General features: G+C 36.3%; 1 long non-coding RNA gene across 5 annotated transcripts in view; it reads left to right on the top strand.

The window, feature by feature from the left end:
• Window positions 1-24570, top strand: part of LOC110344792 (uncharacterized) — a 630580-nt gene that overhangs the window by 182106 nt on the left and 423904 nt on the right. The window lies entirely within an intron of this gene.

Here is a 24570-nt window from a genome sequence, read left to right as displayed (position 1 = left end):
ATGTCAGTTTCTGAGTAGCTTCATGGTCATTCAAGTAAACTATGCTTATCTTTTACAAAAGGTGTTCCAGCATTCTGTAACATCCTAGTTACACCCCAACCCCGTCCCTCCACTATGTGTGACTGCAGATAGAAAAATCTGCTAGTTCCAAGAAAAACTTGTTTTCAACAGAATTAACTATTTCAACACATTTTCCTTCTTGCTCCAAGAATGCAGACTCACATCCCCATTTCCCAAATCATTCACCCCCACCAGAGCCAGGCTTTCAATGATAGTCAGACTAAATTGCCTATCTTCCCCTGCCTTTACTCATCCTAAAGTCGTTTGAATTTGCTCATAGGAATTTCCATGCCCAGCACTGACTCTTTCTCCCTATCTGTCAGAATCTGTGGTTCTCGTTATTAAAATCTCAGTTTGAGGCCTTTCCTCCTGGGGCTGCTCATTACATACTACTCATGGTGTAGTCTCCCATCAGTCCCAAACTTCCCCTCCATGGCGTTCAGGCTATGTAAATGCAGTCCTACTCCTTGCATTTGTGTGTGTGTGTGTGTGTGTGTGTGTGTGCGCGTGTGCATTCTTCCTAAAATATCCGAAGCACAAGCTGCTGAGCACTATCATATGTCTCCTCGAAAGTGTTTATTAAATTGAATGATACTAACTTTAATCACAGGAATAGCAGATGGAAATGGGCTGCCTTCCTGTGTGCAATGTTTTCTGTGAATTCCAGAAATATTTCACACAACAAAAATAACATTTTTATCACTACCTTGTAAAATGTGATTGTGTCCTGAAACAATTTTTAAATCACAATACCAGGAAATTCACCATTTCCCAATAATAAAATGAATGGCCTTTAAATTGTAGCAAGTCATGAGAAACTGGTCCATGAAATTAAAGTATAATAATTTAATGAATATCTATCGAAGGTTTAAAAATATATAGAAAAACTAATTATCTGTTACTTGTCCTCAATGGTTGATTTGCTTTAGCTAGCACCTGGGTCTCTTATTTGTCAAGGAAAGAAATAAAATGTCATTTATTAAACACTTATTGTCATTTTGTTCTACAAATTCAACTCTTCCATGCTTTAGAAAGAGTTCCTATTTATTCATGGGGCATTTTCTAGTATGGTAATGTAGGCAATTACTAAAACTTGCAACTATCACTTAGCGAAATGTACTTGTTGAATTATAAGTCTAGAAGTATTTGGGTTTTATTTTTCAATCTATTGGTTACAAGCTAAGTTACAAGCCATTTCTGTTTATTTGTTTGAGTTACAAATGTCTTCAGGACCTCCACCATAGTGAGTGTGTGTGTGTGTGTGCACGCATGTGTGCGTGTGTATGCATTTGTGCAAGCTCCATTTTCCAGGTTATTCTTGGTGTTCTCCATTCTCTAACATCTTTCCTGAAGCCTTTGCCCTTTTCACATTGAACTATTCCTTCTATTATTCTACCAGCCATCACCCACGGCCTGTTCTATTTGCCTCAGCAACTGTACGTGTGCTCATATTTATCAATTTTTATTTCCTATAATGTATTTTTAACTTAAATAGAATATCCTGAAAGTTCAGTTTCAACCTTATGACATGATTGCTTGAGTAGCAATGCGGTATAGGGAAAACATACAGGATCAGGAGCCTCACTTCCTCTGCTTACATTTTATGTTAGATTTAGAAATATTTCACACAGCCAAAAGATCATTGCTTTTGCCATCTTGTAAAAATCTGATCGTGTCTTGAAACACTATTAAAATCACAATCCCAGGAAATTCATTTTAAATATTTACTCTCTTAAAATCACAATCCCAAACGTTTTTATGATACATTGTGAGTCTAGTGACCTGACGCAAGACATTTATGCTATCAGAGAGCCCATATTCCTTAGACTAGATCAGTGGTTTTACAAAAAAGGGTTTTATTTTTCTTTCAACAGACTATTTTTTTAAAAGCAATTGAAGTTTCACAGCAAAGTTGAGCAGCAAGTATTGAAGTTTCCACAGACCCCTGGCTGGCCACATGCATTGCCTCCCTCATTATGATCTGTGTTACCCCTGACGTGCTCACATGGACGCACCATTATCCCTGGGTAACCATCATTTACACGAAGCTCACTCTTGGTGTTATGTATGTGGTGGGTTTAGACTAATATATAATGAAACATTTCAACCATTATAATATTACACAGACCAATTAACTCCCTTAAAAAATCTCTGTTACATATACTTTTCTTGACTTTGCTTTGTTTCTTTTTTGGCAAGAGTACCTTCTAGGGGTTTTTGTTTTCATTTTTAATGAAACTTTTGAATCTGTATGCTTGAGACAAAAAATAGACAATGAATGCTTAACAAGAAAGTTGGATGCTTGAAATCTTGTCTCCTGTGATCCTATTCATGTTTGTCAATGACCACCATCAACTCAAAGGAGCATATTTTAATAAATACTGGTGGGGCCAGGAATTAGCTCATTGGCATTGCACCTGATTCACAAGTACAAGGTCCTGAGTTCGATCCCCAGTTCCCACCCACCCCCAAAAATAACAGCAATAAAAACAAAATACTAAAATCTAATAAAGACTGCTAAGCTGCTATGGAGGTGGCTTTTGTGCCTGAATTGCAACTAAAGTGGAGCTAAAAAAATGATCCCTTCTTGAAAATAATGCCCTTCAATACTTTCTCTTGGTAACAACTATTAAGATGATGATAATGAAAAGCCCTTGGTGTTAATGTTGGGAAAGCCAGTGCCTGGCTACTCAATAGACCATAAGAGATATACAGTAAATACTCAGAAATTGACACTATTTTATGTGCTTATTCCTCCCACTGTCAGTCAACAAGTCATGTCATTTTTGCAGTATAAACTCCCTCTTAATGCTAGAATATGCTTTATCACCACTTGGTTTTAAGGCTGCACATTTCAGGTGAGACGTGTATGCTATTTGGGAATTTGGCTATTGAATCTGCACTTACAAGTAACTGAAAATTAACCTTTCCCTTTCAAAAAAAGAAAGCACCTATGTAAGAATAGTAAAAGAAAGTAAATCATATAATAGTTACTGAGAAACATTCATCAGCTAAAAGTCCATTTAGATTTTACTGCTCTTAGTTATTAAATAGGTCTGTAATTCATTCTTGAAAGCATTTGCTTAGACCCCATGGCTTTTGGAAAGTTCCATCACAATGACAGATGCTGAATACTTATGTATTCCTTTCACAGATTTGCTAAGAAATTTGTCCTTATGATATTATGCATTTTGATACAGTAATTAACCACAGAAAAATACACAGTCAGAATTTATCAACAGTTAATATGGACAAGTGGAATGGATAATGGCAAAGGTTTCATTATAATGTGTGCAATAATTTTCACTTTAAGTAAGCCAAGTGAATGTCATTATATAGAGAATTTGAGGTTAACATAGTCATGGCTGACATACATAATGTAAAAGCACAGATAGGTATTGAAATTAAGAAATCCAGAGGAAAAAGCTTTATCTGCAACCCCCAGTACAAATTTTAACAGTACTTTCTTCTTGCCTATAAACTTTCAGTTTCCCCTAAAGATATACATTTAGATCCTTTTGTCTGGCTTTTCTACTACCCATGAAGGAGGGCACCAAAAACACGTATGTATTTTTTTTTACTTTAGTTACTAAGTTCACTGAACTTTTATAAATTCTGTAGTGTCATGGTTGATGCTGCACATTTTGGCAGGGAATCTCAGAGTGTCTTTTGAAGCTTGTTAATTATTTAATCTACTATTGTTTTCACAGTTTATGACAGTTATATATATATATATATTTTTTTTTTTTTCTTGCTCACTTTTGGAAGAATTGTGGGTGGTAACCTTGGGACACAATCATTCAGGGATCCCTTCATAACTTAGAATAATTTATTGTAAAGAAATGAAAACAGAAAGAAGACAAAATAGGCAACATAAAATATTCAGTAGAAGCTATACTCAAAGAAATATTTATTTTTAGAGTATGGGATTCTACATAGGTGCTAGAATTTCTAAGGGTTAGCAATAAACTCAGATTTTGTGTGTAAAAATATAATGAGTTCTGTTCAAGGGAATTGCTCTTAGTTCTGTCACTATCAGGTGTCCTTGTTGTTTTTATGGCATTCTTGATTATTATTGTTGGATTATTGACTACAGGACACAAATCTATATTAATTGAAGTCTGTATCTTCCATCTAGCATATTTTGGCTAGAGGACAGAACAACTGACTCTCCCCTTAGCAAATTTGAATGTTAAATATTTTAGCTAACTAATGCTTTTGTAAGATCTGAATCCATATAATAGCCCATTAAAAATCTTTATAATATATCCTCCTTAGACAAAGTATTTTCTGGTAGGTCTACTTGTGAGTTGTCTCGTATATATGAGGCTTTAATACTTTTTGTTTGGTTAGAGTTCATTTGGTGGGCTGGAATTGAGATACAGAAAGCATTCTTTCTGATTTACAAGTGAAATGATTGGTCTTGTATTTGTGCTGTCTCCTCTCATTGAAATGAACAGCAACTGTGATAATTACCGAATGTCTATGTTTATATAAAACATCCCAAATATAGACATTTGCTACTATCAACATATATGCTGGCTTTTATAAATGCACTTGGCATGTTTAGTAATTATCACTGAAAGTATTTCCATGAACTTGAATGTGGATGTTGAAAATTCTATTTAACAAAATAAAAGTACCATCTTGTCATTATTAACATCTCAGAAATGTGTTTGAAATTCAATGAATTCCAAGAAAAGGTTGTTTTTGTCTGGATTGCTTTATTCATTGTATCTTTAACTTTTATCTTGTTTAAATTCTGCCTTAGCCTATTTTGATCACAAAATATACTGGATATTATTTCACTGTATCAATTTTTAACTATTAAGCTCAAAATAGCATTGATTATCTATCAGCATGTGCTTAGTCTCTAAAATGGGCAAGGTTCTTTGCTTTTGTACTGACTGACATATAGAGTGGGACTCCAAAGACTTATTCCATACTCCACTTGGTCTTTGGTAAATGTAGAAGTGACATTTATGATGACATTTTTAATGAGATAAGGAGTTGATTATTATTGCTGTATGAATGTCTTCTTATCAAATATGTTCCCTTAGGTCAGACACTGCATACATTTTTCTCTCCATGCTCCCCTGGCATCTGCCACAATGCCACATCTGATATATCTGATATGTGAATTAGCCTTGTAATATACTAAATTTGAGTTGGGCCAAACCAATGTAACCAATTTTCTCCTCCCTCTGGACCCTTGTCCTGAAGAAGATGGAGTATGAACTCCATGGACGCGGCAGTGGAGAATGGACTGTGTATAGTTTATTGAAGAGAAGAGAAAAGAGCTCTTGCTAGCCAAGAGGGGCTCCAAGGGAGAACACCAAGGAGGCACCCAAGTTCAGGGGTTAATATGCACTTTGTTGGGCTATTGTGGTGGGTGCATGAAAATGAGACAGTGAAACAATGTGGTTGCCACTTTTAGCTGGAGTTCAGGAGGAGCAGACTTCCTATGCACCCCAATTTCCCAGGGCTTATCTCAGTTTACAGAGGCCCTTGTCCTTGGAAACAGTGCAGTTGCCATTTTTGTCTGAGCCTCTAACATTCAGAGAACAGACTTCCTCTGCTCCCCTGCTCTCTCATGAGCCCCTTTTCCTTGTGTTCAGTTTTCTCAGGGCTCATCTTGGTTTCCTCATGTCCCTATCCTAGCTGATCTATTGTTTATCTCTTTCCTGGTCTCACCGAGTATTCTAAAGTAATACAACCATACTGTTCTTCACATAATGACCAAATTACTTTAAAAAAGTTATACTACATGTTTATTTTATGCTTAGTGGTATCTGATTTGCCAAAACAGTAGCCAAGTTTCATTCCTCCACACACTGTAGCCACCTTCCAAGATCCTCATCATTAATTGATATTTATTGAGTGCTTGTTATCATGTGGCTTTGCACCGGTCCCACTGTTTGAAATAATCCTCCTAAAATGTGAGTGTCTATAATTCACATTCAACACAATTCTTTATCAGATGCATAAATGTTTCAAACACTGGATTGCACATCGCTGCTAGTTAGTTTGGGATGGACGCCTTCCCAGCCCTGACCGGAAAGCCCCAGGAGGAGCATTGATTGTGAGATATTCTGACTACAATTTATGCCCTCTTAATAGCCATCATGTGGAATTTACAATCCTATAGCACACTTTAGGGAAGATTCTGCAACTTGCCAGTTCACTTTGTTTGCAGTAGTCAAAGCCCTGGAGGCATCAGCATTTAACTGTGATTTGAAATTGCTGAAGTGGGCCGTTCCACCAGGCTGGGTGGCCTACACAGCAAGTCTAATAACAGAAGACGTCTGTTTAGGGGGAAATGGCCAGACAAGCTATATTCCGATTATCCTCTGGGAGAAGGCATTAGTGCCTGAAGAAACTGCTTTTCTCCTTCACCATCTATCCACCCACCCCCTCAGGATGAAGCTTAAATGTAACCTGTGCTGACCTTGGGCTCAATGTTTTTATTCATGGTTTGTTGAACCCTTGGTCAAGTTACCTTCACTGTTATTAATCATTTAGATTCTGGTTGTCAAATAGACAATTGGAACCCTTCTGCACAAAAGCTGAATAAACAGGGTGCAATTGGGGGACAGAGGGAGAGAATGAAAACAGAGGATTAAGGCACCTAAAATGGATTAATCTTTGACATGATAATTTATACCAGGACTAGGAGTCGAACAGAAGAGCTGTTGTAGATTATGTGTGTGATTAATCGGTGGTATGGTTTCATAAGTGACAAAATGATTAATAAAGTATAGGAAAAAGAAACAAATCCTTTTACATCTGCACCTAACTCGCTGGAATTGGGCAAGGGCTTCTCATTCATGCTGAAGTTCCCTTATAGGATGGGCAGACTTCGAACTTATATTTCTAGACTCGTGTTTAAGATGATATCACAATCTTTACAACAGATCAACCTTCGCGTTTCTTGCAAAAGAAGATGTTAGCAACAGCAACCCATTTCTGAAAAGACTGCACCATGCAGTTTATTTGTGCCTATGAAGGAACACATACATTGCTACTGGAAAATAAGTAGTGTTCCCTGTAGTCCTTTTTTTTTTTTTTGCCCAAGGAAGCAACTGTGTATTTCAAAACCAAACAGAGCATCAGAAAGGGATGAAAAAAAATGGGTAGATTAAAAAGGAATTTAAAGATTGTCACATTGTATTTCTGGTGTTCTTGTTGTAGTCTATTTTTAAAATTTATTTTTATTATGACATATTTGCCATGAGTAATAATCAAATTCATCATAGGGAATTTGTACCTGTACATAATATATCTTAATTTTTTTCCCATTTCCCTTCAACTCTTCTTTTCCTCCCCATTTACAAAAGTTTTATTTCCATTTTTCCCTTCCATTCTCTTTTTAAAAAGTTCTTTTTCCCATCCTTCCCTTCCTTTGCCCCTTCCCTTGTTGTCCTTCCCATTTAAACATGTTCTTACTACTTTCAAATACCTATCCTCTATTTTGCTCTTTACTTACCCTTTGGGTTTCTCACCCAAGAGAAACAAAATGATACTTAAACCTGTGTGTCTGATTTATTTCACTTCACATTATGGTCTTGAGGTACATCCATTAAACTAAAAATGACTCAAGTTTATCCTTCTTTATGGCAGAGTATACAAATACCACGTTCTTTTTATCCATTCATCTTTTGATGGGCATATGGGCTGTTTCCAAGATTTAGCTATTATAAACTGTGCTGCTATAAACACTGGTATGCATATATGACTGTAGTATGATGCTTTTAACTCTTTTAGTAAGATAACTAGAAGGGAAACAACTGGGTAAAATAGAACCTTTAGTTTTAGCTTTTTGAGGAATCTCTACACTGATTTTCATAGTGGTTGTACCAGTTTACACTCCTACCAGAAATGGTGAAGGGTTGCTTTTTAGCCCCTGCTGGGCCAGCTTTTGTTATTGGTTGATTTCTTGATAATAGCCATTCTTTCTGGAGTAAGAGGGAATTTTTATTGTTTTTTTTTTAAATTGCATTTCTCAAAAGACCAGTGATGTTGAACATTTTTTCATGTTTATTTGCTGTTTTTCTTCATCTGAGAAGTATATTCATTTCATTTTTCTATTTTGGATTGTGTCTTTAAATTTGAGGGGTGTGATTTTTTAGCGTTCTTTATATATTCCAGAGGTTAGTCCTTTGAAGAGTGGCTGGTAAAATTGCTTTTGCCATTCTGTGGGTTGCCTCTTCACTCTGCTAGTGGTTTCTTTCATGGTGCAAAAGGTTTTTAATTTTATTTGATCCAATTGCTGATTGTAGTATTCCCTGTGCAATCAGGTTTTGGTCTCAAAGTCTTTGCCTATACCTATGTCTTCGAGAGTTTTACCTAGTCTATCTTCCAACAGGTTAAGTGCTTTTGTTTTTATATTTAACTTTTTGATCCATTTCCATTTTAGTTTCATGGTGGGAGATATGAGACTAAGTTCTATTTTCTGCATGTGGAAAGCCAATTTTTCCAACAACATTTATTAAAGAGACTTTCTTCCAGTGTAGGTGTTTGGCCCTTTTATCAAAGATAAGGTGGCTGAGTATGCTTGGAGTTGTTTCTACATCTTCTATTGTGTTCCATCAACCCAGGGTCTGTTATTCTTTGCCAGTACCATGCTTTTTTTTTTATCATGGTGCTTTTATAGTATAACTTCAAATTGGGGATTGTGATACTCCCTGCCTTGCCCTTTCTGCCCAGGATTGCTTTTGCTATTCTAGGTCTCTTCTGGTTCCATATAGATTTTAGGATTGCTTTCTCTAGTTCTGTGAGGCAAGCTACTTTTTTTCCTATTGGGACTGCATTAAATCTGTATAACAATTTTGGTTATTTTCACTAATATTGCTCACTATATTTCACTATATCTGCCTATCCAAAAACTGGAGGTGTCTTTCCATTTTCTGGTACCCTCTTGGATCTCCTTTTTCAGAGTACTGTAGTGTTCAATGTAAAGATGTTCCACTTCCTTCATTAAACTGATTCCTAAGTATTTCATTTTTCTTGATGCCACTGTGAAAAGCATTGTTTCTCTCTCAGTGAGTTTCTTTTTTGTGTCAAGGAATGATATTGATTTTCTGTGTTGATTTTCTTTTTTTTATTGGTACATTTAAGGTATACAATATGATGACATTCATCATTGGGAATTTGCACCTTTACATAATCCATCTTGGTTCTTTTTTTTTTTTTTTTTTTGGTACTGGGGATTGAACTCAGGTCCTTGCGCTTGTGCAGCAGATGGTGGAACCACTGAGCTAAATCTCTGGCCCTCCATCTTGGTTCTTATTTTTCCCCCTTCCCCTGCCCTCCCTTCAACCCCTCCACCCCTCCCTATCTACAAAGATTTTGTTTCCATTGTTTTCTCGTATTAATTTCATTCCCTTCTTTCTTTTCCCTTACCTCTCCCATTTCCCCTTCCCCTTTGCCCTTTTTCTTCCTATTTCACATTATGTATTATACGTTTTAGTCCTCATTCCATTGATTTTCTGTCCTGTTACACTACTGAATTTGATTATAAATTCTAGGAGTCCTTTGGTGGAGTTTTTGGGGTCTTCTATGTACAGCATTATGTCATCGGCAGATAATGATAATTTGCCTTCTTCCTTTTCTGTCTGTATTCCTTTTATTGCTTTCCCTTGTCTAATTGCCTGGCTAATGTTTCCAGAACTATATTGAACAAGAGTGGTGATAGTGGGCATCCTTGTCTTGTTCCTGATTTCAGAGTGAAAGCTTTCAGGTTTTGACCATTTAATATGATGTTGGTTGTTGGTTTGTGATAGATGGCTTTTATCAGATTGAGATGAAATCCTTCTATTCTAATTTTCTTTAGAGTTTTTGTCGCGAATGATGTTAGATTTTTTTTCAGATGCTTTTTTTTTTTTTTGCCTCTATTGCAATGATCATGTAGTTTATATCCTTGGTTCTGTTAATGTGGTATATTACATTTATTGATTTTAGTATGTTGAACCACCTCTGCATCCCTGGGATAAATCCTACTTGGTCATGGTTTATAACTTTCTTGATGATTTGCTGCATTCTGTTTGTCAGTATGTTATTGAGGATTTTTGTGTTCATATTCATTAAGGAGATTAGCCTGTAGTTCTCTTTTGTGGTTGGATCCTTCTCTGGTTTTGGTAGCAGAATAATGCTTGCTTCCAGGAATGAGTTTGGGAATAGTGCTTCCCTTAGAATTTTGTTAAAGAGTTTGAGGAGTAGTAGCATTAGATCTTCTTCAAAGTTCTTGTAGAATTTAGCAATGAATCTGTTATCAGGTAGCTTCTTCTAGAAATGGCTCACCAATTAAATGTATTCTGGGTCCTTCTTGCCTTGAACAAAGAATGGAAGGAGAGAAGCCAAAAATAGTGTCAAAAGTTTACTTGAAAAGTGAGGTGAGAGAGAAACTGTATCTGGAGAGCTATCTTGGGCTAAACAAGAGAGAAAAAGAAAAGGCAAAAATAAAAATACACTCTAGGTCTGGGAGGCGCAGGGTGGGCTGCCATGAAAGGGACATGATAACAGGCTCCTTATAACATCTGTGCTCTTATCCGCCATTTCCATCTCATGATAACCTGCAAAAGTCATGTCAGGTGGAGTTGTGTAGATCCTGGGATCCCACCATACCTTCCTTCCCAGCCAGTCTCAGCTATACTTCTCTCCTATCTTAAATTTGTCCAGACCTGGACTTTGCTTTTGTGGGTAGATTTTTATTATTTCTTCAGTTTTATTCACTGATATTGGATAATTAATTTTTTTTTATCTTCTTGGTTCAGCTTTGGTAAATCATATGTTTCTAGGAATCTGTCCATTTTTTTTCATGAGTTTTCTGTCTAATTAGAGTACAAGTTCCCTTAGTAGGTACTGATGATCTTCTGAATGTCTGCTGTATCCTCTGATTTTGCCTTTTTAATTCCTAATTGTGTGGATTTGGGTCTTTTCTTTCCTTTTTTTTTTAATAGGTTGCTGTATATTAGTTACTTTTCTCTGGTTGCTGAGACAGAATAGTTGGCACTCAAAGTTAAAGGGGAAAGAGTTTATTTAGCTCATAGTTTATAGAGGTTTCAGTCCATAATCAGCTGGCTCCAAGGCAGAGTGGCACATGGCAGAGGGGCACCTCAGAAGAAAAACAGTTCATGGTGCTTATATGGTAGCAAAAGCAACAAGAGAATCTAACAGCCTCTTTCTGCCTCTTTTATTCAGACTATTAGGGAAGGTAGCACTCATGCCCTTCATCCTAGCGCTCTCAGGCTTAGCCCCACTGTGAATAAATCACATACTCTAGATGCAGTCATCTCCAAAATAGCCTATGACCACATAAGCCTTTGGGGGGGGGACACCTAGACACAAACCATAACAGTTGCCTGAGTGTTTATGCATTTTATTGATCTTTCTAGGAACCAACACTTACCGATTCTTTGTATTCCTTTCCTAATCTCAACTGCATTAATTTCTGCTCTGATCTTTATAATTTCCTTCTTTGTGTGCATTTTGGAGTTAACTTGCTCTTCTTTTTCTAGAAACTTGAAGGTCAACATTATGTTATTTATTTGAGCTTGCTCTGTTCCTGATGTGGGAATTCACCTCTATAAATTTACCTCATAAAACTGCTTTCATTGAGTCCCATAAGTTCTGGTATGTTATATTTGCTTTGTTATTTAATTGTCTGTCTTATTTCTTCTTTAATTTCATCTATGACCCATTGGTTGTTCAAGAGGGTATTACTTAATTTCCATGTGTGTATGTAGTTTTTATGGTTTATTTTGCTATTGGTTTTCAATTACATTGCATTATGATTTGATAATGTGCATGGGATAATTTAAATTTCTTTGCATTTACTTAAGCATGTTCTATGAACTAGTATGTGGTCTATTTTGGAGAAAGTTCTGTGTGCTGCTGAGGAAAATATATATTCTGTTGTTGCTGGATGGAACATCTTGTAGATATCTACTAAGTCCATTTGTTCAAAGGTTTGGTTCAACTCTGATGTTTCTTTGTTCATTTTTTGCCTTGCTGATCTACCTGTTTGTGACAGTGGGGTATTGAGGTTCCACATTATAATTGTATTACTGCTTGTCAAATTTTTCATATCATTAATGTTTGTTTTATATAGTTGGGTGCACTGGTATTTGGTACATATGTATTTATGATTGTTATCCTCTTCAATTGTTCCCTCAACAAGTATTAGGGACCTTCTTTGTCTCTTTTGATCAGTCTTGGTTTGAAATCTAGTTTATGTCTAAATAGAATAGCTACCCTGGCTTTTTTCTGGGTTCTTGTTCTATAGATTATTCTTTTCCATTCTTTAACTTTCAATCTATGAATTTATTTTTGAGTTAAGTGTGTTTCTTGTAAGCAGCATATTGTTGAAGCTTGTTTCTTGAACCCTTCTGCCAGTCTGTTTCTTTCCATTGGTGAATTGAGACCATTCATACTGACAGTTGTAACTGATATATATTGACTTATCCTTGTCATTGTATTATTTTCCTTGTATATTGGTTGCCTTTTTTTCCCCTTCTAATAATTGCCTTCCTTGCCTGATAGATTCATTATGTTGGAATTCTTGAAATTGTTGTCTTTTTCTAGAATGTCTTTCCAAAATTTTTGGAGTGCTGGTTTGGTGGCTCTGAATTTTTTCAGTTGTTCTTTATCATGAACATATATTATTTCTCCATTAATTTTGAAAGATAACTTTTTTCTGAGGTACAGTAGGCTGGGTTGTAGGTTCTTTTCTTTTGGGGCTTGAAAAACTTCCAAGCTCTCCTTGACTTCAGAGTTTGTGCTGAGAAGTCTGCTGTGATCCTGGTGGGTTTTCCTTTAGAAGTGATTTGGTTCTTTTCTCTAACATCTTTTAAAATTCTTTTCCTTATGTTGAATTTCTGGAGTCTTGACCATTGTATGTCCTGGTGTAGTTTGTTTGTTTTTCTTTTTTCTGATCATGGCTATTTGGAGTTTTATATGCCTCACTTATGTGTATGTCAATTTTTTTTTCCATGCTTGGGAAGTTTTCTGCTGTTACTTCTATGAAAAAGTTTTTTTATGTCCTTTGTGCTATCTTCTAATTTTTCATTGATTTCAATTAATCTTATTATTCTTTGCATTGTCTAGCAGCTGCTGGATTGCTATTTTTAATAAGTCTTTCATATGATGCTTGCCATCTGCAAACCTATCTTCTAGAACTGATATTCTGTCTTTACATTGGTTGATTCTGCTGCATATGCTTTAAATTAAATTTTTAATCTCCTGGATATCTGTTTGATTCTGTTTTATGGCATCTAGTTCTTTCCTATATTGATCATTCATGGTTTCCCTGTCTTTCCTAAGCACGTCTATTTTTAAAAATCTGTATCTCCTCTAGATTCACTAACCATTTCCTTCATTAAGGTCATCATTTTTAATTATCTGTGTAATTATTTTTGTTCTGGTTTTGTCAAGAAACTTATTCATGTTTTCTTCCTATTTTACTATTCCAGAAAGTTCACCTGGGTGGCTTTTATTTTCTTCCACCTCCCTGACCCCTGGATTTGCCTTGGGCTAGTTGGGGATGTTGAGCTGCATCTTGCTTCTGTGTTTTCTCATTTTTTAAAATTATTTTTTCATCATTGGGGCTTGTAAATTGATTATGGTATATAACTTTATTACTAGTATCAATACTTTTTAAGAAAATGACTATTTTTCAGAGATGTCTTCTAGGTGTAGCTGGCTTTTGGCCTTTGAATCTGTCCCAGGATGCTGCCTGTTCTGTTTATTTGTGATGAGACATTGCATCCTATTTGGCCTAACACCCAGTTGTTTGGTACTGGACTGTATTATTGTTTATGCCCCCAAACACAGTCTCATTATTGGCATATAGGCAAGATCAATTGATCACAACAATAATGTTACCTTGGCTAAGCTAGTACAATCAATAATAACAATATCCTAAAAAACAGGGTGGGAAGTGAAAAACTGTGTTAACTAGTAATTTACCACTTTTAACCATAGGTACAAGATCTATAGTTATATAACAAGGACTAAGGAAAATTAGAAAATTATACACAGTGAATATCCAGTCAATAGAGGGATTAGACCCTAAGGGGAGAAAATTTAAAAGGGAAAAGAGGAAGAAATAGAGAAATGAAAGAAGAAAAAGATTAGAAGCAAGGCTGAAGGATGAAGGAAATTACTCAATCCTCAGGAAACTGAAAACAAAGAAGACAGGAGGTAAGGAAAGAAGCATAAAACAAAAACAATAACTAAACAAAACAAATAAACTAAAAACAGTGTTCACGCTAACAAAAAAAAAATAAAACCAAGCAATCCCTAAAAAAGAGAAAAGAACAAAATAAACAAAAACAAAAAAGAAGAAAGTAAAAGAAAAAAATCTTCTCTGATTTCAAGACTATAGTTATCTTCTGGGGTCTACAATTTTGTGGCAATGTCTAATTCAAGGCATGACTGTATTCTTCTTGACAGACAAGGTTGGCAGTCAGAGCCCAGATCCATGCTGAATAATCCCAGCAAGCAGGCAATAGGATTAGGGCATGGTGCCTGTTCTGGGACTTCAAATCCACAGAAATTCATGTTAAATCTAGGTTTTGGTGATGGGAGTGGGGCCTAGTTGTTTACCTTATAGTAGTCTGGGTGTCCCTTGCCAGCCTGACCATGGCTCCCTGACAAAGGATGTGGTTGTTCCTCACTCAGTCATTGTGAGAGTTTAACACTGGACACTGGGAGAGTGAGATAATGCCGACATGTGGCTGCTTTGAGTCCCAGGTTCAGTTGGTCCCTCCCTAAAATAGCATCCAACCAGGCACACTCTCCAGGGGATATGCCAGAGGCTTGCAGTGGAGTTACTCAACAACTGTTGTAGTGCATGGCATCCGCTGCTCCATTCTACTGGTGCATTTCTCCATGATGCTCTCTGGAGTCCCCTGCTTTCACTGTGTCTCTGTATATTTGATCTTCATTTTCTCTCTATGAGCCAGGATCTAAGAAATAAGTGTAGATTACACCTTTTTTTCTGTATTGTGGTCTGTCTCATCACTTTCTCTCTGTAGGCTCCAATTTTCCTTTCAGATCCTTCCTGGGTCTCAGGGATTTGTCTCCCTCCTTTGTTTCTTTCCCACATTGTTACTTTTCAGTGTCTGGATTCCAAATGTTGGAGAGGCTGATTTATTGCTTCTTATCACCCTGCCATCTACCAGAAGTCCTATGGCTTTTAAATGTACCTCAACTCTGTTAATCAGTTTTGTTTGGCCCTGCCAACCCCTTCTTGGGCTACCCTGCCTCATGCCTTTGTGGATCTCAGTCCCCTGGCCTTGGGTGAACCCTGTTTGTCAGAATCCTCTTCATTTTTCAGGCCCACTCAGACTCCATCCCTCCTGGGAAAAAATCTTCATAGTCTGTTTTAATAGGATATGTATCAGTTTGTGTGTGCTTTCATATATTTCATGTCCCTCCCTTATTAGGACTTTACACTCAAACCACTCTGTGTAACAGTCCTTTGGGACTGTTAGTAAAATGCATATTCGTGAGACCCTCTTACAGAGACTCAGTGTCACTGGATGAGAAGAGCTGAAAGCAGTGAGCATTCTACATCTTAAAAATCTGCAGGTGAATCATTGCAGGCAATTCTCAAAGCAGCTTTAAGAAGTGGAGGACAGAGGTTAAGGTACATTGTTTTTTATTTAATTGGTGAAGAAAACTGAATATCAGAGGAATTATCTTAGAACTGTAAAACTGGACAACTTCAAAGTCTTAGCGCTGTCCCAGTTTCTTTTCATGCTGATCATTTTGAGGAAGAAAAGTCCCAACCATCACAATAGATAGTCAAAGAGGGCTGTGGTTTAAAGAGTGAAAACCTTGTCTTTCTAAATTTGGCTGCACATTGACATGACAAGGGGTGCTTCTAAAATATGAATGTTTGTGTCATCTTCTTAGGCATTGTGGTTTTATTGATCTGGGGAGCAATGTGTAATTGGATAATTTTTTAAAATCCGTAGGTTATCAAAATAGCAAATAAGTTTGGAGATTACTCATTGGAACCTTTTAATCAAGGTAGTATTTCTCAAATTGATTCACGTACACCCTATGATATGTGAGATGGCTTCTGTGATAGAGGAACAATTTGAGTTTTAATAGTTATGTCTTTATTTAAATCTGCATGTTAAAAAATGTTATAAGGAGCCAAACACATTAGCCAGTACTCATTCCTTAAGACAAATAAGGCTAAAATAGGCATTTTTAGCTAGGTGCTATTGTGGCACAAGGCTCTAGTAACAGCACGCTGGGAAGCTGACAAGGAGGCTCACAACTTGGAGCCCATCCTGGGCAATTTAGCAATTTAGGAATACCCAATCTCAAAGTAAAAAAATAAAAGAAGGGGGCTGGGGATTTAGCTCAATGGTGCTGCCACCTGCCTTGCAAGTGCAAGGTCCCAAGTTCGATCCCTGGTACCAAAAATAAAGAATTTAGCAAAGAAAATCATCAAAGACTAAAGGATGAGAAATTATTTAGCCAAATATCGTAACATAAAATTACAAAACCCACCACGATTATAATAATACCAATAATAATATGTAGTTGCAAATAAGTAACATATGATGAAGATGAATGACACTAGCATTAACTAAAACAGGAGGTTGGTGTTACATGAAAGTGAAGAATGAAACCACAGATGGTGTGTGTGTGTGTGTGTGTGTGTGTGAGTGTGCAGGTTGAAAATAGGGAAGTTTACCAGAAAGAAACGACAAAGGAGGAGTCATGAACAGGTCTCAGAGAAGCTTCTTTGTCTAGGACAGTGGTGGTGAACCTATGGCATGAATGCTGCAGCGGATTGTTTGTATTATTGAAAGCTGTAAAAGGTTTGCTATCATGGTCTGTGGGTTCTTATGAATAAAATGCAGAGAGTTTGCTCGGTGTTCAGCAAGTACCTATCACAAGTGATCCCATAAGGTTAAGAAATGCAATTAGGACTCAGAGCTTCCTAATGCACAGTTCAGAAGTCTAGTTACTCAGGTTTCTAAGTTCCTCCAAAACCAGGATTGGTTTGTTGACTTGGTCCACTCCATTCCCTTCAAGGAATTCCTTCCCAAGGTCATAGTCCTAACTGCCCAACCTTACCCTAGCTCTTACCACCCTTGAAATATGCAAAACCCTGCCTGATCTACTAGTATTTGATAGCTGATAAGGATAAATAAACAGTGAATCCCTTAGCATATCAGGAAATTAGCTCATGAGTGCAAAAAATAATATATTTAACTTTATGACTTACACTAATTTCTGAATAAAATATACTTGCTAAAAATAGTGGAAATATTTGAAAAAACATAGCCATACACATAGAAATATAAACATGCACATAGTATTTGAGAAGAGTAACTTTGCTTTTATGAAATCAAAGTTAGAAACCATAAAATAATTTAATTGACATAATCTTATAATGCTTTAATTCTCATATGATAAAATTGATGAAAAACAAAAAATTAAAATATTTCAAATTTGTGTTACAAAGTATTACTCTTTCAGATACAAATAAGATTTTTATAAATTACTAAGCAAAAGACAAATCTGGCAATAGATCAATGACCATATACAAATCCTCAAAGGATAATGTAAATACTTCTTAAAGTTGGGAAAATCCAAATAAAATATAAATTAGAAAATAATGAAATAATCAACTTGGGAAAAATAACAGATTATATATAGAAACAGTCATTTTGACTGCTATATGACAGTAAACTGCAAAAACATAATTTTGCAAGCCCTTTGATCTGTAAGCTACACTTTAAGAAATATTGACATGAAAAATGTCATTGTCATATTGATATAGGGGGAAGAGATGCAACTCCCAAACCTGCTAGATATCTAAAGCGCAAGTTCATAGTCTCTAAAATCAAAGAATGAATTCTAGGAACAATGGAGGTTAACAGTAGGAAAAATTTATTAAGAGAAAGATACCTTCTCTCTAAGAGAGCAGAAGGGGGATCAGAAAGTGGGTTGCCCACTCACCGAACTTCTCACAGGTGTTTTATGGGCCAAAGCCATGAGGTGAGGTGGGTTCAAGGTGGGACAAAACTATAACCAATTAATAAGATTACGAATAGTCACTTAGATAATATTGATCCAGTGAGAAGTTACAAAGTGGGCAAAACTATGAACAACCAATAAGATTATGACGAGTATTGTCACTTAGGTAATATTGATTAAATGGGGATCCAGTGGGGAAGCAAGTCACTTAGCAAGCCTACAATGAATGAGCAAAAATTTTCAGTGGTAACAGGTGGTCCAGGGATCTTTCTTGGAAGATCTTGCTCCCCCACCTGGGTGATTCATACCTATTTAGAATGTCAATCACTACTATTCATTCTATATGGGTGTGGTAGTTTCTCTCCTTTACAGTGCTGGGCTTCAGGGAATGTGTCTTGATTGCCCTCCCTGTTGGCTCCTCCTGGACTGGCCCGGTCTAACTACCTACAAGATATCTAATTAACTTACCTATCTCCAGTAATATTGTTTATTTCCATATTATTTAAAGCACTCTAAACAAAGGAATTCTGTATGTGTAAAAATAACTCATCCATCCAGAAGATTGAATAGAATGCCATTATTAATATCAGCGTGCAAAAAGGTATAAATATAGGGGACTCAGTGAAAGAAGAATGAAAAAAATGTGATGTTGTTAAACTTGTGCTTTGGTTAATTATATCATTTTCTCTACTTTTTGAATGCTTACAATTTTTCCTAGGAAATGTTTTGTTTTTTAAGTCAATGTGGTAGGATAATCTGTAGTGACATGAAAAAAATTTCCACTATGATTAGCTAAAAACAGGTGGCAAAAGGAACTTACACAGTCCATGATATGACTGAAGTTTTGGAATAAAGATGGTACAAGTGTTTCTTGCCTACATGTGGGTGCGAAAAACTTGAAAGACGCTTTAAAAATGCAACAGTATGGAGTTATTTAGGATTTTTCTTTTTAATAATTCGTGTTTTTGTCGATGAGCATATGTTATATTTATAGTAAGAAAAATATTATAAAATAATGTTTGGTACTAATGTTTTACCTTGACATTTAGAAATACGAATTTTCAAGTAGTTAATTATTTATTTGACATTTATTGAGCACCTACTTTGTGTAAGCCCTTGTGATTAGACTGCAGATTTAAAAAAAAAAAAAAAAAAAAGGAAATGGCGTACCTCTTGCGCTCATCAGACTCACAGAGAAATTATGTGTACAAATGCATAATTACAGAATATTTCAGTAAATGCTAATGTATCAGAAAAGATACATTAGGGAACCCAGAGAGAAAAAAAGATAGAGTATATAGTTTTCACTCCGGGTTTGGTGAACTAAATGGTTTTGAGTCATGAAGGGGTTTAACTTTTTGTTGATGTTTTGTTCTGTTTGTTTTTTGCTAATTCCTGTCAACTGATACTTTTTTCCTAAAATCATTGTGGCTCTGGATGGCTCCATTTCTTGAATCCTACTTCCTATTTCCTGAATATGTTCCATCAAGCTTAGACAGCAGTCCTGGGGAAGTAGGGATATGCTCAAATGTGTAAGGGTTAGTTTTGGCCTTGATTAAGCCCGCACATTAATAGGACATTTATAATGAACCTAGTTCTCCCTATGGTTATTTTCTGAGAAAAATGAATTCAGTATTAATGTATCTTAACTATGTAGAGTGCACTAACTCAAAGTCGATAGTCTCACTGCTCATAGTAGTCACTAGTCACATCTGGCTGTTAAGCACTTGAAATACAACCAAATGCAAAATACAGTAAGCTGGATGTATAAAATGCACACCAGGTATAAGAGCTCTCTCTTCCTTCTCTCTCTCTCTTTAAAAATGATATTGATTACAATATTGATTGCGTGTTTGAAAAGATAAGAATTTTTAGTTTGGGCCAAATAAAAAAGATATTACAATTAATTTTACCTTCTTAAAAATTTTAAGAGAACATTTAAAATTACCTGTGTGGCTCATCTTTATGACTTAACATTATAGTTATCTCGTACAGTACTAGATTAAAAGCTTCAAGTAGAAGGACCATGGTGATACAAGGGGAACAGATGTAATGCCCAAACCTAGACACAAGTTCATGTTCTCTAAAATTGAAGAATGAATTCCAGCAACAACGGAGATTAAGAGCAGGACAAATTTATTAAGAAAAAGATAGCTTCTGTCTAAGAGAGACAGAAGGGGGACCAGAGAAAGGCTTACCCCATGACCCTGCTTCTCAAAGGTGTTTTATGGGCCAAAGCCATGAGGTGAGGCGGGTTCAAGGTGGGATAAAACTGTAGTCAACTCATAAGATCACAAGTATAGTTGCCTGGGTAATACTGATCCACTGAGAAATCACAAGGTGTACATCACCCAATAAGATTATGACAAGCATAGTTGCTTAGGTAATATTGATTAAATGGGGATCAAATAGGGAAGCAAGTCCTGTAGCAAGGGTACAAGGAACTGAGCAAGGATTTTCAGTAAGGGGTGAGTGAGGGCTCTTTCCTGGAAAGGGTAAGATCTTGGTCCCCCACCCAGGTGATGGAAACCTATTTAGAATATCAGTCACTGCTATTCATCCTTAGGGGAAGCACACAGGTGTGGTAGTTTCTCTTCTTTTACAATGCTGGCCTTCAGTGCATGTGTCTTGATTGTCCTGCATGTTGGTTCAATTGTCTTCCATGTTGGCTCCTTGGAGGGCTGGCACTGTCTAACTGCCTGCAAGATGTCTAATTAACTTATCTACAATAATTGCACCTCTAAATGCTGAAATTAAATGTTTTAATTGATCCGCATAATAATTCTAACTTGGTGAAAAGTACACAGGGCTTATCAGCTCCCTTCTTAAGTCCACCGAGAAGCATTTATAAGTTATATTTTGTGCTTTGGTTCATGAAGTACTTCATTTAGTACTTTCTAATGTCCTGTAGAGAAAAGGGCAATAGATATTCCAATACTTTGTGTGTCACTTTTCCCTTTCTATTTGCCATGTAATAAGGAGCATATATGTAAATAAGGGGATTCATAGGTTCAATTTGCAACCTCTGTCTTTCTCATGCCTGTGTGCATGTACTTTCACACACATCTACACAAACAACTCTAAAGAATTCTGTCATTTAAAATATCATCTTAAAACATATAAATACATATAAAATATAGAGTATGAAATATGTTGCTGAAGAGAAATTTGAAGCTATCTAAACCCAGAGTTTCTCCCACCTTCCTCACCACCCATTCCCAGACCACCCTTTCTTCTTGCTATGGAACCCTTCTTCAAAGAAGTTTTGGGACTCAATGGCAATGCCAGGTACAGATAAAAATTTGCTCTGGGGTATGTGTGGAGAGATCTGGAATCCCACTCTATCAGCTTCTTTGAATCCTGAAGGACCCTTGGGTTATTTCAAAACCCAGTTTGAAAAAGAAAATGAAGCCCAGAAAAGTGAAATTTCAGCAATAACAGTTTTACAGCAATGAAGGCCAAAGATTCTGCATGGTTTTCCAGAACTAACCCAAGTCTTGCTGCAGAATAGCAAGACTACCCACCCCTTCACTTTAAGAGCCAAGTATTCATCTTTCTTAAATATGTAGCCTGTGGTGATGATGTAGATATACTACCTTAGAAGGAAACCAACCATGAGTAATCAAACCAATGGTGTATTTGTCTTTCAGTTTGTCCAGTATTTCACAGTAGTATGGGCTTGATCTAGAGCATTAATTTATATTTTCAGTAAAAGCCCAATACTTTTCTTTCACAGTTGAGTCACAGGTTCCTTTTGGAGCTACATGGACCCCAGATCTGTTTCTTTCCTAATCTTTACTATGATTTATTAAGAAAACACTGCAGCAGCCGCTTGCTTTCACCGTGAATCTCTTGAAGTTTAAAATGTTAACATCTGGTAACTACAGATGGATATCACTGAAGGCACAAAGACAGTGGAGACCTCCTCAGGTTTCTGGCTACTCTTTGTAGATGGGCTGAGTCAAAGTTTGTTGTTTTTATCCTAATAAATTTTTCTTCATGAGTGCAACAAGCTGAGCCATGTAGTCTTCTCATGGAACTTCCTCTTGTTCTCAGAGATCAGTGTTCAGGGGGCATCAGGATTTGGGTCTGAGTGAGTATGTGTCACTCTACTCTGAAGAAAACCAATGTTTACATTTTTATCTGTTGATATTTTAATTAACAATTTAAGTGCAATGTTTGCCCTGAGAGTTCAATGGGAAAAACTCTGCAAATAAACAGCAGTTCCCTCTTGGACAATCACTCTGTAAATTAGCTTACTTTGTCAATAAAGTGCATGCCTATCAGGCTCTTCAAAGCAGCAGGGGTAAAGGTATTCATTTACTTAAGCAGTAGGTTCTACCATTAGCGTTTGTGATTGGTGTTAATTAGAACTGTGTGTGCGCGGCTACCTGCCACAGAGCCCACATTTTCAAAATCCTAGTAACAATCACACTATTAATAAATTAAGTACCATATTTGTTTGTGTTATTTTTTAATCTAATTGAACCTTTTTTTGAGCAATACCATCTTGATAAAAATTTGAGGACTGGTTTCTTAGTACTGGGATGGTTTAAATGATGCTTGATGACTTTAAAAATAGTTTAACATAAAGGTTTCACATATTCATTGAACTTTTTACAATGAGTACAGTTGGAAAGCCTAATTATTTTAGCTGTTTGGGAATTTTTGTAACCTGTATTTCTTTTTAAAAGTGGGCCTTGATAATAAAAATTTCGTGTTTTCCCCAAATTAAGCATTGGAAGCATGTAAATTGAATTTACAAACATGCAAGAGAATTTAGAAAGTATTACGAGCATTCAAGTGGACATTAAAGTTCTGTTAACAACGATGGGTAATGAGTGCAATTATGTAGATAATTAAGAGGAGGGAAGTGGAGACTTTAGAGCCCTGGGTTAAGGAAGCTCAGTATAGCAGGTATTTCCCTTTGATCTAAAATATTCAGACTTGGGAAATTTTAGTCCCCTATTTCACTTTGCTTGGGAGATACAACCTAAATGTTTCTCACTTATTCTCAAACTCAATATGAAGCGAGCCAATGTGACTAACTCAAAGGTATTTTCAAGATTGTTAGCACAGAGAATGAAGAAAAGAATGAAACACAATTTATATATAGTTCTATTTAATAAGGATTTAATATTAATATTAAATACTGCTTTTTATTGCCAAGCATATGCTTCCCTGGAGAAGTTGAGAAACATCTCCATTCCACTTGGTGCTTTGTACTTACCCTTTCAGACGTTTTTGTAACTTAAAATTTGTGATAATCTTTGGAAAATTCCATAGAGATAAAGTAAGGAACTCACAATTGTGGCATTGATTATTTTCTACTAAATATCAGCAGTCTCACAGTGAACTTCTTTTAGCTTCTGGTCTTAATCCTGGTAGTTTGATTCATGGATATTAAGGATTAGTTGTGAATGTGCTCTAGGTTCTTCCACCTTTATGGTTATCTGGAGTTAAAGATATCTTTTTTAATGATTAGAAAAATTGGAAGGAAACCTACAGAAGTATTTGGCAATAATTATACTACAGTACCTGATTTTCTTAAAAGTATTTATTGCGTTTGGCTGTAGACAATAGCATCTCTCATGTTAATGGGTTTTCGCCCCATTAGCTCCTGATTCTGATGTAGCTGATTTCCTGCCCCTGTGCTGATGGGATCCCTGTGCAGTAGCCATGTGCCATGACACCAAGGGTTACTGTGAGAGGTGGAAGAGTAACCATGAGACACTTTCAGTGATAATGTGTAAAAGGAAAACTAGTTGTTTTTCCCCCTTTAATTTTATTGCAGTCTGTGTTTGCAGACACTTAGGGGGAGAAAAGCAGCATGTTGCCTATCCCATACTACATTTCCTCCTTTTACAGTAGTAATATCTTACACCAAACGAATAATTTCTCATAAAGGCACAACAGAAACTTTTCTCTTTTCTGGCAAAGAAATCAAGACAATCAATGAATTAAATTCCTAATGAAAATAGCTTGCTCTGTGAGGAGACTACCAGATTAATTTTTGTCTACCTCCAAAGGCTTTGAATTTGTAGACTTTCTCTAGAGTGTTCCTTCAAAAGGATGGGGGTGGGAATTAAGAGTGTCTCAAAAAATCCCCCAAATAAGTATTTTCCTATAAATGCATATAATTTTATTTGAGCAGTTTTCATCACCCAAGTAAACTCTTGGTAACATATGTCTGTTAGTTTCTTTTTTCTCATTGCTGAGACAAAATACCCAACACCCAAAGTGAAAGGGGGAAAGGTTTATTTGGCTTACAGTTCCTAGAGGTTTCAGTCCATAACCAGCTGGTTACAAAGCAGGGTGGCAGAGCAGCAACAGTTCATGGTAGTGGAAGACAGCAAAAACAACAAGAGACTTTTAACAGAGTCTTTCTGGCCTTTTTATTCAGACTACTTTTTGCGGGGAGCACTCACGCCCTTAATCCTAGTGCCCTCAGCTTAGCCCTACCATGAATCAACCACTCTAGATTCAACCACCTCTGAAAGAGCA

This window comes from Heterocephalus glaber, unplaced genomic scaffold, assembly GCF_053883595.1.
Source record: "Heterocephalus glaber isolate CG9 unplaced genomic scaffold, H.glaber_assembly_v1.0 deba00001606, whole genome shotgun sequence".
NCBI lineage: Eukaryota > Metazoa > Chordata > Mammalia > Rodentia > Bathyergidae > Heterocephalus > Heterocephalus glaber.
The sequence above is the reverse complement of the archived record's forward strand: the minus strand, read 5'-3'. Positions and strand labels throughout refer to the sequence as shown.